Here is a 13,648-nt window from a genome sequence, read left to right as displayed (position 1 = left end):
GAGAAAAATTGAAAAAACATGTATAATAACACCCTGTCTTGTGAAGAGAATATGTTTCACTAATGATCCTCCCTGAAGTATATCCATTTATTTGCTTTTATACCAAAAATTCCCCTCAGAAATGCAGCCCATACCCCCACACATATAAAAAAAATGAAATAAATAAAGAGTACAATTTTTTTTTAAATACCTGTAATGGAACTATGTTGACAACAGGCTGCAAGCAGTTAACAACAGGAGGAACTTGAATTACTCTACAACATGGACCACAAACAGCTTCTGCAATTCCAGCCAAAGCATAAACACCATTTGTGCCTTCTACATCGTTTTTGGCCTCCCTTTAAGGCATTTTGCCACAATTGCATCGCAAAATTCCTTGGAATACCTACAAAACCAAATTTTAACTACTATGTGTCTTTGAAATGGAAGAAGTTAAACATATGTAATGAACCAGAATTCACATTCGACCAACAACACCATCTTTTTTAGTGATAAGTGTGTGTGTGTATGCTCACATTAACTTTAGTTAAGTACTTGACATTTTAGAGTTCTAGATAATTCCTTAATGATGAAAGCTTTCCTCAATGTAGATTTATCCTACTTAACAGTACCATGTGTATATGCTCACATTCTTCAAGTGAACTCTGCAAATTATCCTTTCAAACCAATCATAGCAATATTTTAGTTTGCTCTTGCTAAGAACGTTGTAGGCTTTTAGGACTATGTTAGACCAAGTTCTCATTGGCCTTCAATGTAATTATATTAATTTCATAATCCTAACTTACACCTGCTTAGCCGAGAATAACATCAAGAATTTTAACACACACATAATAGTTACAATCAGGACAATTCAGAATAGATCTCAACAAAACTGAACCAACAATGCTTGCAAATAAACAATCCATGAAGTGCGCCCTTTTAATTAAAGAAGAAAAAACACAAAAAAACATCATCGATATAAAATATTAGTACCTTATATTTTCTCACAGATCTCAATGAGTGGTGCCCTAATACGCAAAACAGCAGCATCGACATCTACAAGTTTGGTGCTGAGATTCACGAAGTCAACATAATCTCGGTTAACTCGCTCTACTAGTTCATGTTTAAGGGATGAAAGATGAGACAACAGCTCCGATCTTAGGGTTTCAAAGGGTACACAGGTTCATAGATTGGAGATGCAGGATTCCGAGTCGAAATCAGGGCTGAGAATTAAGGAAAGAGAAAGTACATAGAAAGTGTGTTTGTGAGTGTGAGAGAATTCAAGCCTACGTCTTCTGATCAATAGAAGGAATACGATGTTATTGAGAGGGTAGATGAGACGGCAGCTCCGATCTTAGGGTTTCAAAGGGGACACAGGTTAATAGATCGGAGATGTAGGATTCCGAGTCTAAATCAGGCCTGAGAATTGAGGAAAGAGAAAGTACACAGAAAGTGTGTTTGTGTGTGTGAGAGAATTCAAGCCTGCGTCTTCTAATAAACACAAGGAAGATGATGTTATTGAGAGGGTAGATGAGACAGCATCTCTGATCTTAGGGTTTCAAAGGGGACACAGGTTAATAGATCGGAGATGTAGGATTTCGAGTTCAGGAAAGAGAAAGTACACAGAAAGTGTGTTTGTGTGTGTGAGAGAATTCAAGCCCTGCGTCTTCTACGATGTTATTAAGAGGGAGGCTTGTTGTGCGAGACAGATCACAAAGAAGATCTGATGGTGATTAAACCAGACCTAGGGTTTGTAAACTTGAGCATCTGTAGCGGTTTCCGTCGAGGTAAGGTTAGCCCAAGCTCGCCGGCTAAAAGAGATGAGTCGAGATCGTTGGTAGATGAGGTGAGCCATGGTAGCGAACGTTCCAGAGCACTTACATCTTGAAAAGAACCCTAGAATGATTCCTTCGATTTTTTGATAAAATAAATAGTCTGGAGGCGCATTCAAGAATTATAAAGCGACATACTTACACGACACGCCTATTACGATGGGTGACCTCTGTGTTTTTATTTTTATTTTTTTCTAACACAAATTGTAGGTCATGCAAAAATGCGCGCCCTAAATCCTTCAAAATTTTCAATAGATGACATTATTTTTACGTCACGTGCTTTTACGTATCGTAAATGCATGCGCGTCATAAATTGCGTGTCATTAAAGGCCTTTTTTCTAGTAGTGTAACCTAACCCTATATATATATATATATATATATATATATATATATATATATATGAAGTATTTAATATAAATTACGTGCTATGTGTGCATATTATCTGTGTTCTTAATATCTATGTTGGATGAACAAAATATACATGTTTTATTTGATTTAAACTGTATATGTATTTTATACCTATAAAAATATTGGGTAAAGATGAGTAGATGAATAAAGAGAGATGAAAGATGGTATAGATGAACATTGGCAGCTATGGACTTAGTGCTTGATAGATAAACCCTGGAAGCTATGGACTTACTGTCACATAGATAAACCCCAGTAAGTATGGACTTAGTGCCTTACAAATGAACGTTGACAACTATGGATTTAGTGCCCTATAAATGGATACTGCCAGCTATGGACTTAGTGTATTACAAATGAACGTTAGCAACTATGGATTTGGTGCCCTATAAATGGATATTGGCAGCTATGGACATAGTGCCTAACAAATAACCTCGACATCTATGGACTTAGTGCCTGTTATATAAACCCTGGCAGCGATGGACTTCGTGCCTATTCTTAGGGTAGATTCTTAAGAAATAAAGAAGATAATGGGGATGGGTAATTTGGTTAATTGTTTGATTATGAAACATAATAACTTTATTATTGTGGGTTGAAAACCCTATGTACTCACCAAGTTTCCCAACCTGACCCACTCAGTTTATTTATATCACAGTTGTCGATACGAAGCTGATTAAAGGAGATGTAAATCACTAGTATAAATGAATGTAAGGTCTGTTTATGCTTATGTTTCTGTATTGACGATGACATCCCAAAGTTTTAATATAAACAAAAAAATACATTTCTTCGGAAATGCTTTGATAATATATTTATCATGTTTTCTAGAAACAAATTCCGCTATATTATTCTTTAAAATGAATACTCTTATTTTCAAATAAGCATAAATAAATTTTTTAAAATGATCGTGAATTTGGGGATGTCACACATATGTAGAAGGCAATTATTTTCTATTGTAGGTAGAGATGCAAACAACCATATATACCCAATTTCTTGGGCTATGGTTGCAGTGGAAAGTAAATAAACATGAAAGTGGTTTATTGACCTTTTGATTGATGACCTTGGAATGGGAGTTGGGCATGGACTAACCCTAATATCAGACCAACACAAAGTAAGCAATTTATGTTCTCTCTATCTTAGTACTACTTAATTTATTTAAGCTTATGTTTTTTGTCTAATGCTAATAGGGATTACTTGAGGCTGTGAAAGAAAGGGTTCCAATAGCAGAGCATAGGAAATGTGCTAGGCACATATGTGCCAACTTCATGAAAAGATTTAAGGGTCAACAATTTAGGAAGCTTTTCTGGTATGCTGCTACAGCTACTACCCAGGAAAATTTTGAGCAACATATAAATGAAATCAAGAAATTAGAGCCTCTAGCCTATGATCATTTGATGAAAAGGGACCCTAAAACTTGGAGTAGATCATTTTTCAAATAGATAGGGCTTGTGATGCATATTAAAATGGTGTATTTAAGAGTTTTAACTCAGTCATTGAAGCTGCCAGGAAGAGACCACTAATAACCATGTTAGAAGAAATTCTAATTTATGTGATGGAGAAGCTTTGTAAACTGAAGAGAAAGGGACAATCTTGGGATTTAACCATATGTCCTTCCATTAGGCTGAAGTTGGCCAAGCTTAGGTAACATCAAAGGTAAGTGGTTTAATATGTATGTCCTTCATCATAATTTCCTTATATATATATATATATATATATATATATATATATATATATATATATATATATATATATATATATGCCATTCATTATGTGTATGTAGAAATATTTTTGAAAGTTGTACCATCTGGCTATCAACAATTTGAAGTGAGGTTTGGGTATGATGCATATGTTGTAGACCTTGGTAGTAGGACACGTGCATGCAGTGGTTGGCAGTTAACTGGATACCCTTATGTGCATGCATATGCTTGCATTTCAAGCCTCAACAGGGATGTAGAGAACTATGTCTCACCATGGTTTACCACAACAATGTTCTTAAGTTGTTATAGGTATACCATTAAGCCACTCAATGGTAGTGACATGTAGCCTCATGTAGATTGCATCAAGCCATTGCCACCCAAAAGGAGAAGACTACCAGGAAGACCATCAATAAAAAGAAAAAGGGATCAAATTGAGAGGGAAACCAGTGAAGAAAGCATTCAATCACAAAAAGAGGCTCTGTGATGAGATGCATCATATGTAGATAAACAAGGCATAATAGAACCAAATGTCCTAAAAAACCAACCGGGGAATCATAAAATCCACCATCACAGAAAAAGAAAGTCAAAAAACATGGTATGTGTGGTATATATGTGTGCATAACTTAACATATGTGAAGTTGAATCGGAGCATGAAGTTGAAATGGAAAGTGACATTGAAGTTGAAATGGAAAGTGACAATGAAGTTGATATGGAACCTGATAGTGAAGTGGATTCTTTTGAAGGTGAAGATGATATAGAATTAGAAGCCGAAGTCCCAGTTCAAGTTCGAATTGAAGTGCAAGTTGAAGTCCCAATTCAAGTTCAACTTGAAGTGCAAGCTGAAGTGCCAGTTCCAGTTCAAGATGAAGTAGAAGTTGAAGTGCTAGTTCAAGGTCAAGGTGTAGTTCAAGTACAATATGAAGTACCAACATTTCAAGTTGTAGTGGGACGGAGGATAAGGAAAACTTCAGAAAGAATTACAAAAAATCATATAAGAAAGAAGTGGGAGGGGAAAGAGGGGAGCACTAGTAACAATCCATATGATTTGGATTAGCTTTAGGAATCTTGGACACTTGTTCCTGTTTTGGCATTTTTGACTGACATCTTTAATTTTTGGAATCTTTTGGCGATATTGCATATTTAAGTGTGTAATGTTTAACTTTTCAAACATGTTTTGGCAGTAATGCATATTTAAATGTGTAATGTTTAACCTTTGTAACAAACTTGTTCCATGTAATCTTTCACCATCTATTCCAATATTTTAGTCATGATGCAGTCCAATTCCATTCCATTTGTAATATTTAGAAATCCAATTCCATTCCAAGTCCATTTTAATTTAACCAATTTTCCATACAATCAAAATTTTCATTAAAAACGATCCAATTCCATTCCATTTATAATATTTAGAAATCCAATTCTATTCCAATGTTTCATTACAATTCCATTCCAAGTCCATTCCACTTAACCAATTTTCCATATAATAAAACTTTTCATTCAAAACAGTCAAATTCAATTTCATTTGTAATATTTAGAATTTCCAAAATTTTCCATTACAATATTACAATTCCATTCCACTTAACCAAAACAACATTTTCATTTAGTCATGCATTATACATCATCATCTACATAATGCAAAAGGATTCCTAATTCAAAACAACATTTTCACATATAAGAAAAACAACACACCCAACACAACTTTATGACTAAAAAACTTCCAACTAACTTTCTCCAACTCTTGTCTGTTAACCAAATTGGGGTTATTCTCTTCTTCGATCTTTAACCGACATATACTAATTTCATTCTCTAAGGTATGAAGTTTCCACCAAATATTATAGTCTTATTTTGATTTCATCCTCTCATGGGTTTTTGTCCATTCTTCAAGAAATTTTTAAAAAAGGTTGAATTGAAGGATAAAGAAGCACAAGTTAACAAAAATTCATAAAAATTGATTTACCAGTGATTTTTGACAAACTCTAAATGATCTTCCAAGATTGTCGGGGGTCCTTGAAATCTTCACAAGAGATAGTCGTTTACAATCACATGGATGACCAGCTTGCAATACGTCTTGTCATTTGGAAGAAGAAGAAGAAACCATCGATCGATCTAGGGTTCTTTTGGATCAGTAGTCGTCGTATCCTGGATCTTTTATATTGTAAATGATGACAAAAATGTACAATGCCATGTAGGTGATAAGTATTTCAATGTATTGGCCACATAGATGCCACATCATCAGAAACTCATGTTTGCCGGTAATAATGGGTATTTGTGAACTTATGAAACAAGTTAGTTAGGTAAATGAGTACAAAAAACAAATATTACCTAGATATGAACATACCAAATAGTTAGTTACCTTAATAATTCATTTTCCCTAAAATAATACATTTCGATTTATATTCTGGATTTCGGACCTCAGACTGAAAAAAATATTTATATAATTTAAGAAAAGATTCGAAATCAAATACATAATTATGTAATCTAAAAAATGATTCATTTTTTAATTAAAATTTAATAAAAAATTAAAAATTTAACAATTGAAAAATAAATAGGATACAATAACTTAAATTTTGTATCCGAATTGAAATTTGAAAACCCATTAAACATTCTAAATGAGCATTCTAGAAGTGAGTAGTGTTGAGTTTTTAAAAAAAAAGAGATTTCTACGTTGGGAAAAGTTTCAATAAAGTCATCATTTTTTTAATAAAAATCTCAATAAACCGGATAAACCTAACAATTTAATTATCTTCATCTGGTAACCCTCATTTAACCGGTTACAAATGTGCATGTGGATTGGACATGATGAGGTAGATGGTGAGTCATTAAAGGAGAGTTAAATATAAAGCGCATATGCATGCATAAGAGTTTCATTCACTCGTGCCCTAAAATCGGACCAGACATAAATCGAAGTAGGAGGATCAACAAATGTTGTCTACATCTACCATAGGAAGTAGAGGATCATCGAAGATGGATGAATCGTCTAAGAAGCATGTGCTATTGTGGTGATACCGTTGGAAGATGGACTTCATGGACCCCATTAAACCTAGGAAGAAGGTTTATAGGCTGCCCAAATTACCAGGATGAACTCAAAGACTGCAAAAACTTTCATTGGGTGGTTCCTCCTCTACCAAACCGTTGGTATGCAAGTCTTTTACTAGAATTTCAGAACAAGGTTAATTTGGAGAACAATGCAATATTTGGGATTATGGACAACAACAAGTTTAGGGGAAACTTTTTGGAGGCATTATTGAACAACTAGTGGCACAACAACCGTGGAAGGAATGGGCATTCATCAATAGAATGGAAATGAAGGTGGAAGATGGAAATCATTGTTTTATGTGTTTATGGTTTCTTTTGGTGATGTTGAAGGATTGGTAGGATAGACAAACGATGGATGGGAAGTAGTGTTTTGGTTGTGTTTGTTTGGCTAGTATTAATGTGTTTTGGTTGTGTATGTTAGGGTACTATCAATGTCTTTTGGAGTGTGTGTAACATGTATTATGTTGTTCCCATTATGAAATGCAATGACTTAACACGTTTATGTTTATGTAGGATTTATAAGTGTTTTCAATGTAATCATGAATGAATGGAATCAATGAACAATGAATGGAATCAATAATGAATTGAATTAATGAACAATGGAATCAGTCATGAATTGAATCAATAAACAATGGAATCAAACATCAATTGAATCAATAAACAAAGATGATCAACAAACAATGGAATCAATAATGACTGTAATCATTTGTGTCTGGAATCATGCATGACCGGAATCAAGTATGGTTGTAATCAAACATGGTTTGATATCCATTTAACTAAACAATGTAATCATGATTAAAGCACTAGAATGGAATTAACATGATATGTGTTTCGTAAAACGCTCAGACGACACGCAAATGCGTGTCAAGGAAGGCCCTGTCATAACGAGAGACGACACACTTTTGTGCATCGTCTATAGACGATGCGCATTTACGACGCGCAATGCGTATCAAGGAAGCCCCTGTCATAAAGGAAGACAACATGCATTTGCGTGTCGTAACCTTACGGCGCATGTTTAGGACACACATTGCGTATCATTAAAGCCCCTATCATAAATGAAGATGACACGCATTTGCGTGTCATAAACTTCAGCAACCATTTACGATATACATTTACAATGCGTCTTTACGATACTAATATACACATAATACAAAAATATGGAAACAAATATATACCAAAACAACCAATTTCATCCATAACATCATGTCAAAAAATTGTAATACATTGGTATTAAGGGGATCCGATTGAACATTGTTATTAAGAGTTTTTCCCTAACTATATAACCTAATACTACATTGCTATTAAGGAACACCTTCTTGTTTCTACTTCTAATTGTTATGCTTCTGTTTCCACATGATACATGTTTTCATCATCAACACATTAGTAGTAACATACCTTTTTCCAAGAATCCAAGCTTTAATACAGCCCATATATGTACAAAATAAAATACAATAAATAAGTACCTCTGAAGATGAGGTATACATGTATACACAAGAATGATCCAAGAGATGGTATACATGTCGAGTTGATTTTATTTCCAACTTTGGTTCAATTTTCTAAAGGATGAGGTCTTGGAGGAAAGATAGTTGTGTGTGTCCAAAAGTTGTGAATAATCTGAAATTACACCTGTGAGGGACTTTGATGACTTATTGACTTTCCCCTTTATTCATTAAGTCCTAACTTTTTACAAATTTACCCTCGTTTGTTTTTTTTTCATTTTCTCAAATAACCTTTAAACATAATTTACCCATATTCCAGAAATTGATGAGCAGAAAGTATTTAGAAACTAACCATAACATACTTTATGCCTTCTTTCTTCCAGTCATTCATAGAATAATAACAAGACATATTTGTAAGATCAACTACTAACCCCAGCTGAAAAAACATCAATAAAAAATCAAATAAGAATAGCTTCCCACAATTAGTCCAATCATACACAATACATAACAAGGCATTGTAGAAATAAACAGAAAAACATTTAAAGGTAAAGTGATAACATATACTCACCTTCCTCCACAAAACATTTGTTGGTGAATGACTTGTCTAAAGGAGTATGTTTTACCAAGGACAATACATAACCCTATCCATTTTTCTTCTAAATCTTTTTTTATTTTGGGATCCTATACTCTAACTGACAACTTTTAATTTTCCTAAACTAATGCTACAAATGCCTAAGTATATGTGTTTGGTAATTCACCTTTCAAAACTCTAAAACAAAATAGAAGAATAAGCATTAGTTAGTTTGACTCAAAATCGACACCTAAGTTTTATTATTATTATTATTTGGCATAGAATAAAATGCGGTTATGGATTATACATTGAGGTGCTTTCCCACATTAGTAAAATCGACAGATACATCATAGATACTAACTATTATCTAGTCACATAATCAGTATCAGTATGTCTGCTATATGCAATGACCAAGAATGGAATAAACAGGGTAAAAATTAAACAAACTAATAAAACATCATTAAAACACAAATAACAAAATGGAAGGTTGTAAGCCTTTAAATACACTTTTACCATCATTATTGTTTGGATCTACAGCAAGCCTAGCATCATTATCAGCCAAGCAAGCAACCTTTTCCTAAAAATTCCTTCAATGCGTATAATCTTGTCCTTTATTTGAAGTAAATTTCGTAAAGTATGCATGATTGGAAGACCAGCTCCAACAGTGGCTTCATAAAAGTAATGAGTAAATGATTGCCTTTGAAGAGTTCTCATCTTCAAATAATACAATTAATGGAATGGAATGGAATGATTGATTACATTCCATTGTAGGAATAGAATTTTAATATTGTTACCTTATCAAGTGGTAATGACATGAATTCCTGCTCGCAACCAGTCATGGTAGTGATCTGCTACAACAGTACTTGCTGTACAATATACTATTACTGTATTAGGAATAAAGTGATTCCCATGAACATGTTGAACAAACTTTTCCAAATCAGATTTTTCCCCTTTCTTCTTATGAACTTTTTTCCATGTAGAAAGGTCAACACCCTTACATCACCAAAATCAAAAAATTAAAAATTAATATAATGATCAATGAAATTTTCAACAAATGAAACTTACGTGTCACTCAGCAACATTTTCTTTGATCCAAGGATTCACATGACACGTAAATCTTTGTTGGAATTTTCCTTCAGTACTGCTGCCTGAAAAAGATGCAAGTTATAAATGTTTAGATTAATAAGAAATTAATAAGAAATGATATGAAATATAAATATAAAATATACCTGTTCTCTAAGCTGATTATGTAAAGTGGCACCAATAAGCCCAGGCCTAATAATACCCACAACTATTGATGTTTTTGAAAGCTAGAATCTTGAATGAATAGCTCTTAAGGCTCTTACACAATCTTCTTTTTTTTACAACTATAGTGATGTTGTACTCGGAGCACCCTTGTGCTATAGCTCTCACATTAATATTAGCCTGAATTTCAACATTTAATAAATAAATATCATGTTATATTATAATGTACATGTATGACTTAAATTAAAAAATGTGTTACCTTTGCAAGTGCATTGAATAGAGTTGCACTGACACCTGGAGTACTTGCCATTTTCTGGCCAACTGCTACAAGAATGCTACAGTTTGGAATGACTGCCACCTGTCACAAAAATGTAACTAACATTTATTATGTAAAAAGTTTGTGAAAATTATAAGTGAAAGTTTTTATAAAAAAGGTCCACAAAAAGTCAACACCTGAGAAAGACTTCCATCACTTACAGCTTGACGAAATTTGGCCTCTAATGCCTTTGCAACTGCTTTCACTTCCTTCTTAGGGACAGCAAAGCAGACAACATGTTCACTGCTAGCCTAAAATAAAACAATAATAAAAATAAATAGAAAAATAAAATAGTAATTTGATGGGTTTGGTTTGGAATTTTGGATTCCATTCCATGGTGTTTTTGGTTGCCATATGGACCAAATTCAATTCCTTCAGATTCCATGTTTGATGAATTTCATTATTCCTAGGGATGGGTTCAAGGGATTCTATTCATTCATCTTTTTCATTAAAAAGACCAAAATACCCTTTTTATACTTATATAAAAGTAGAGTGAGATAAATACCTGAGAAATCATGATGACATTAGCTGGATCTTTTACAGCACCAAAAATGGCACTTGCTGTACCCGGAACCAAAAATGGCAGGTGCAGAGAGGTTGAAGATGTTTCTTATAACAATGGGAATGCCATATCTCATCACTAAAATTATAGTTCTTGGATGTAAAACATTTGCCCCAAAATATGACTGCATCATCCAAGTTATAAACAAAATTAAGGGGCTGTTTTGTCCTTTTTTCTCATTAAGTCATGTATGGAAAAACTGACTGAAGGAGTAATGATAGGTAAATAATTGGTGTCTTAATACATTAAGTCAGATTATGTGCTTAACTCATTTCATTAAGCTCATTAAGTTAAAAAGAAACAACATCTAAGAAGACCCAATAAGGGTATGATTATAATTTATAAAATAGAAAGAGAAGAATAAGATTACCATTTCCCATGCCTCTTGATAAGACAAGTTGTTCAAGATCACAGCCTCACTAACTGCAAAAGATGTTATTTGTTCTTGAGAAAGATTTCAATTATCAATAGATTTTATTAATTTGGATAAAAAAGTAAAAAGATTCTGACCTTTTCTAGGGTCTGCACTATAGACACCATCAACATCTGTCCAAGTGGTGGTCTATTTATATATAGAGTAGTTTACTACAAGACATATGGGATGTAAGACATTAATAAAAAATTACTAGTCTTAAAATCAAAGTGATCATCAAGAAACAAACTTGTCTACTATAAAAAGTTAGCATGCACAAAAAAAACTAGGATCAACAACAATCGATGGGACATATGAACGACTTACAATAGCAAGAACTTGAACAACAAGAACAGCCAATGCAACAACAGCAAGAACTTCAACAACCAATGCAGCAACTTAGTCATTGGATTCGAATTTCTTTGATTATTTGGCAAATGCTTTCTTCTTGAATTTGCACTAGTTTTTGAAGAATCTCCTTTTGATGTCTTTACTCACAGTAATTGACATAAGGAAGAATGAGTGATAAGTAACTAAATTACACGATGAAGCTTATTTCAATGAATTCAAGAAAGTCAACTTATTGCATAATAGAAACATAAGTTGAATATAGCAAGAAATAATTCCCAACTATGAAAGACATTGCATAAGAAATAAGAAAGTATTTGAGATAATAGATATATACTTTTGATTAATGTTCAATAAAAAAAGATAATAGAATTTTATCATATCAAATTGTGCTTTTAGGTCTATGATTATAAGTAATTCAAGTGAAAAAGGCAACAAGGATTGAGTAAAGGTAACCAGTAATAGAGAATTGAAGAGGAAAAATTATAGTAACCATAAACTACAAACCAAACTACAAACATATTCAAATCACAATCACTTTGATTTTGATTTGACTTCTATGATAATTAGAAGGAGAAAGAAGTGAACTGATATGGATTAAGGAATGGAGAAAGTTTCACCTAGTAAAAATCAAATTACCTTTTCAGCCATCCTGCACAGATTTAACAATCAGAACACAAACAACAATGAAAATATCCAAAACATCTGAACCTCAAGCTATATTGATCTTCACAAAGACAAATAGAAAGGTTTGTTATAAGTAAGGTGAGCTTCAATGAACAAGGCTAATCAAGAATTCAAGATAGAAGATGAAGCTAACCTTACATCGTGTGTTAACTGCTTTAGCATCATCGCTTCTTGTAAAATATGATGAACGCCAGTCAAAATCAAGATTGAATGTGAGATCACTCGAGGAAGCTCTGATTTGAGAAGACAATAACAATACATAAACAAGAGAGCCGATTAGAATGGAAACACGAGACATTAATTTAAAGCAGGAGATCAATAATAAATAAATACATGTATGATGTAGACTTCAATGTCAAATAAATTGAGAAGACGGTCTGATTCACCTGTCATTCAATGAAATGATTCAAACACAAGTCCTAATTTTAAAAGATGATAGTTATGCTAAAAAAAAAGAGATTCAACTAGAATCCAAGCATGAAGTGTTAAGTTGAAGCAGGAGATGAATAAATAAATCAATACTTTAGCCTTCAATTCAACTGGACAAACTATGTAGCCAATGGGGAAAATCGGTGACATGAGGAGGTGGTGGCGAAGGGATATGTACAGGTGGCAAGCAGCTTCATCCAACATTGTTGTAATCATTGTCTAAGGAGGAAAAGTAGACATCTAGACTAAAGGGCAAATATTTTCAAGTAAATAGAAATAAGGTATTAAGCATTGGGAATGGGAACTATAAAGCTAACAGTCGATGTGTGGAGAAAGAAGATGATGGCGTCAAGAAGCAAGACTAGGGAAAAGAAGGATACGAACGGAAGGAGAAGACATGGGGTTTCAAATTTTAGGGATTTCCTTTCCCTCTAAACACTACACGAGAAGATGCTCTGTTACAATGGTAGATTTTAACCTAGATACAGTAAGAAATTAGAACACGCCAAAGGAGTAGGGGGTTGATATTTTTCCTTGCCAAAAACCTAAGTGTTATGAGAGAGATTATGAGAGGTGAAAGATTAGTTTGGTTTTTAGGGTAATGAATAAAGGTGTGGTTTGTTGGTGGTGGCGGGGGAGCAGAAGATAGCTCCGACGAAGGTCAAAAATATGGAGCAAAGAAGAAGGAAAGGGTACGAA

At 33.5% G+C, this 13,648-nt stretch overlaps 1 pseudogene; it reads right to left on the bottom strand.

The window, feature by feature from the left end:
* Positions 1 to 8,805: 8,805 nt before the first annotated feature.
* On the bottom strand, positions 8,806 to 12,818 carry LOC111893102 (bifunctional aspartokinase/homoserine dehydrogenase, chloroplastic-like; annotated as a pseudogene).
* Positions 12,819 to 13,648: the final 830 nt, after the last annotated feature.

Source organism: Lactuca sativa, chromosome 6 (assembly GCF_002870075.4).
Source record: "Lactuca sativa cultivar Salinas chromosome 6, Lsat_Salinas_v11, whole genome shotgun sequence".
In the NCBI taxonomy this organism is placed as follows: domain Eukaryota; kingdom Viridiplantae; phylum Streptophyta; class Magnoliopsida; order Asterales; family Asteraceae; genus Lactuca; species Lactuca sativa.
Note: the sequence above shows the minus strand (reverse complement) of the source record. Positions and strands in the feature narration are given on the sequence as shown.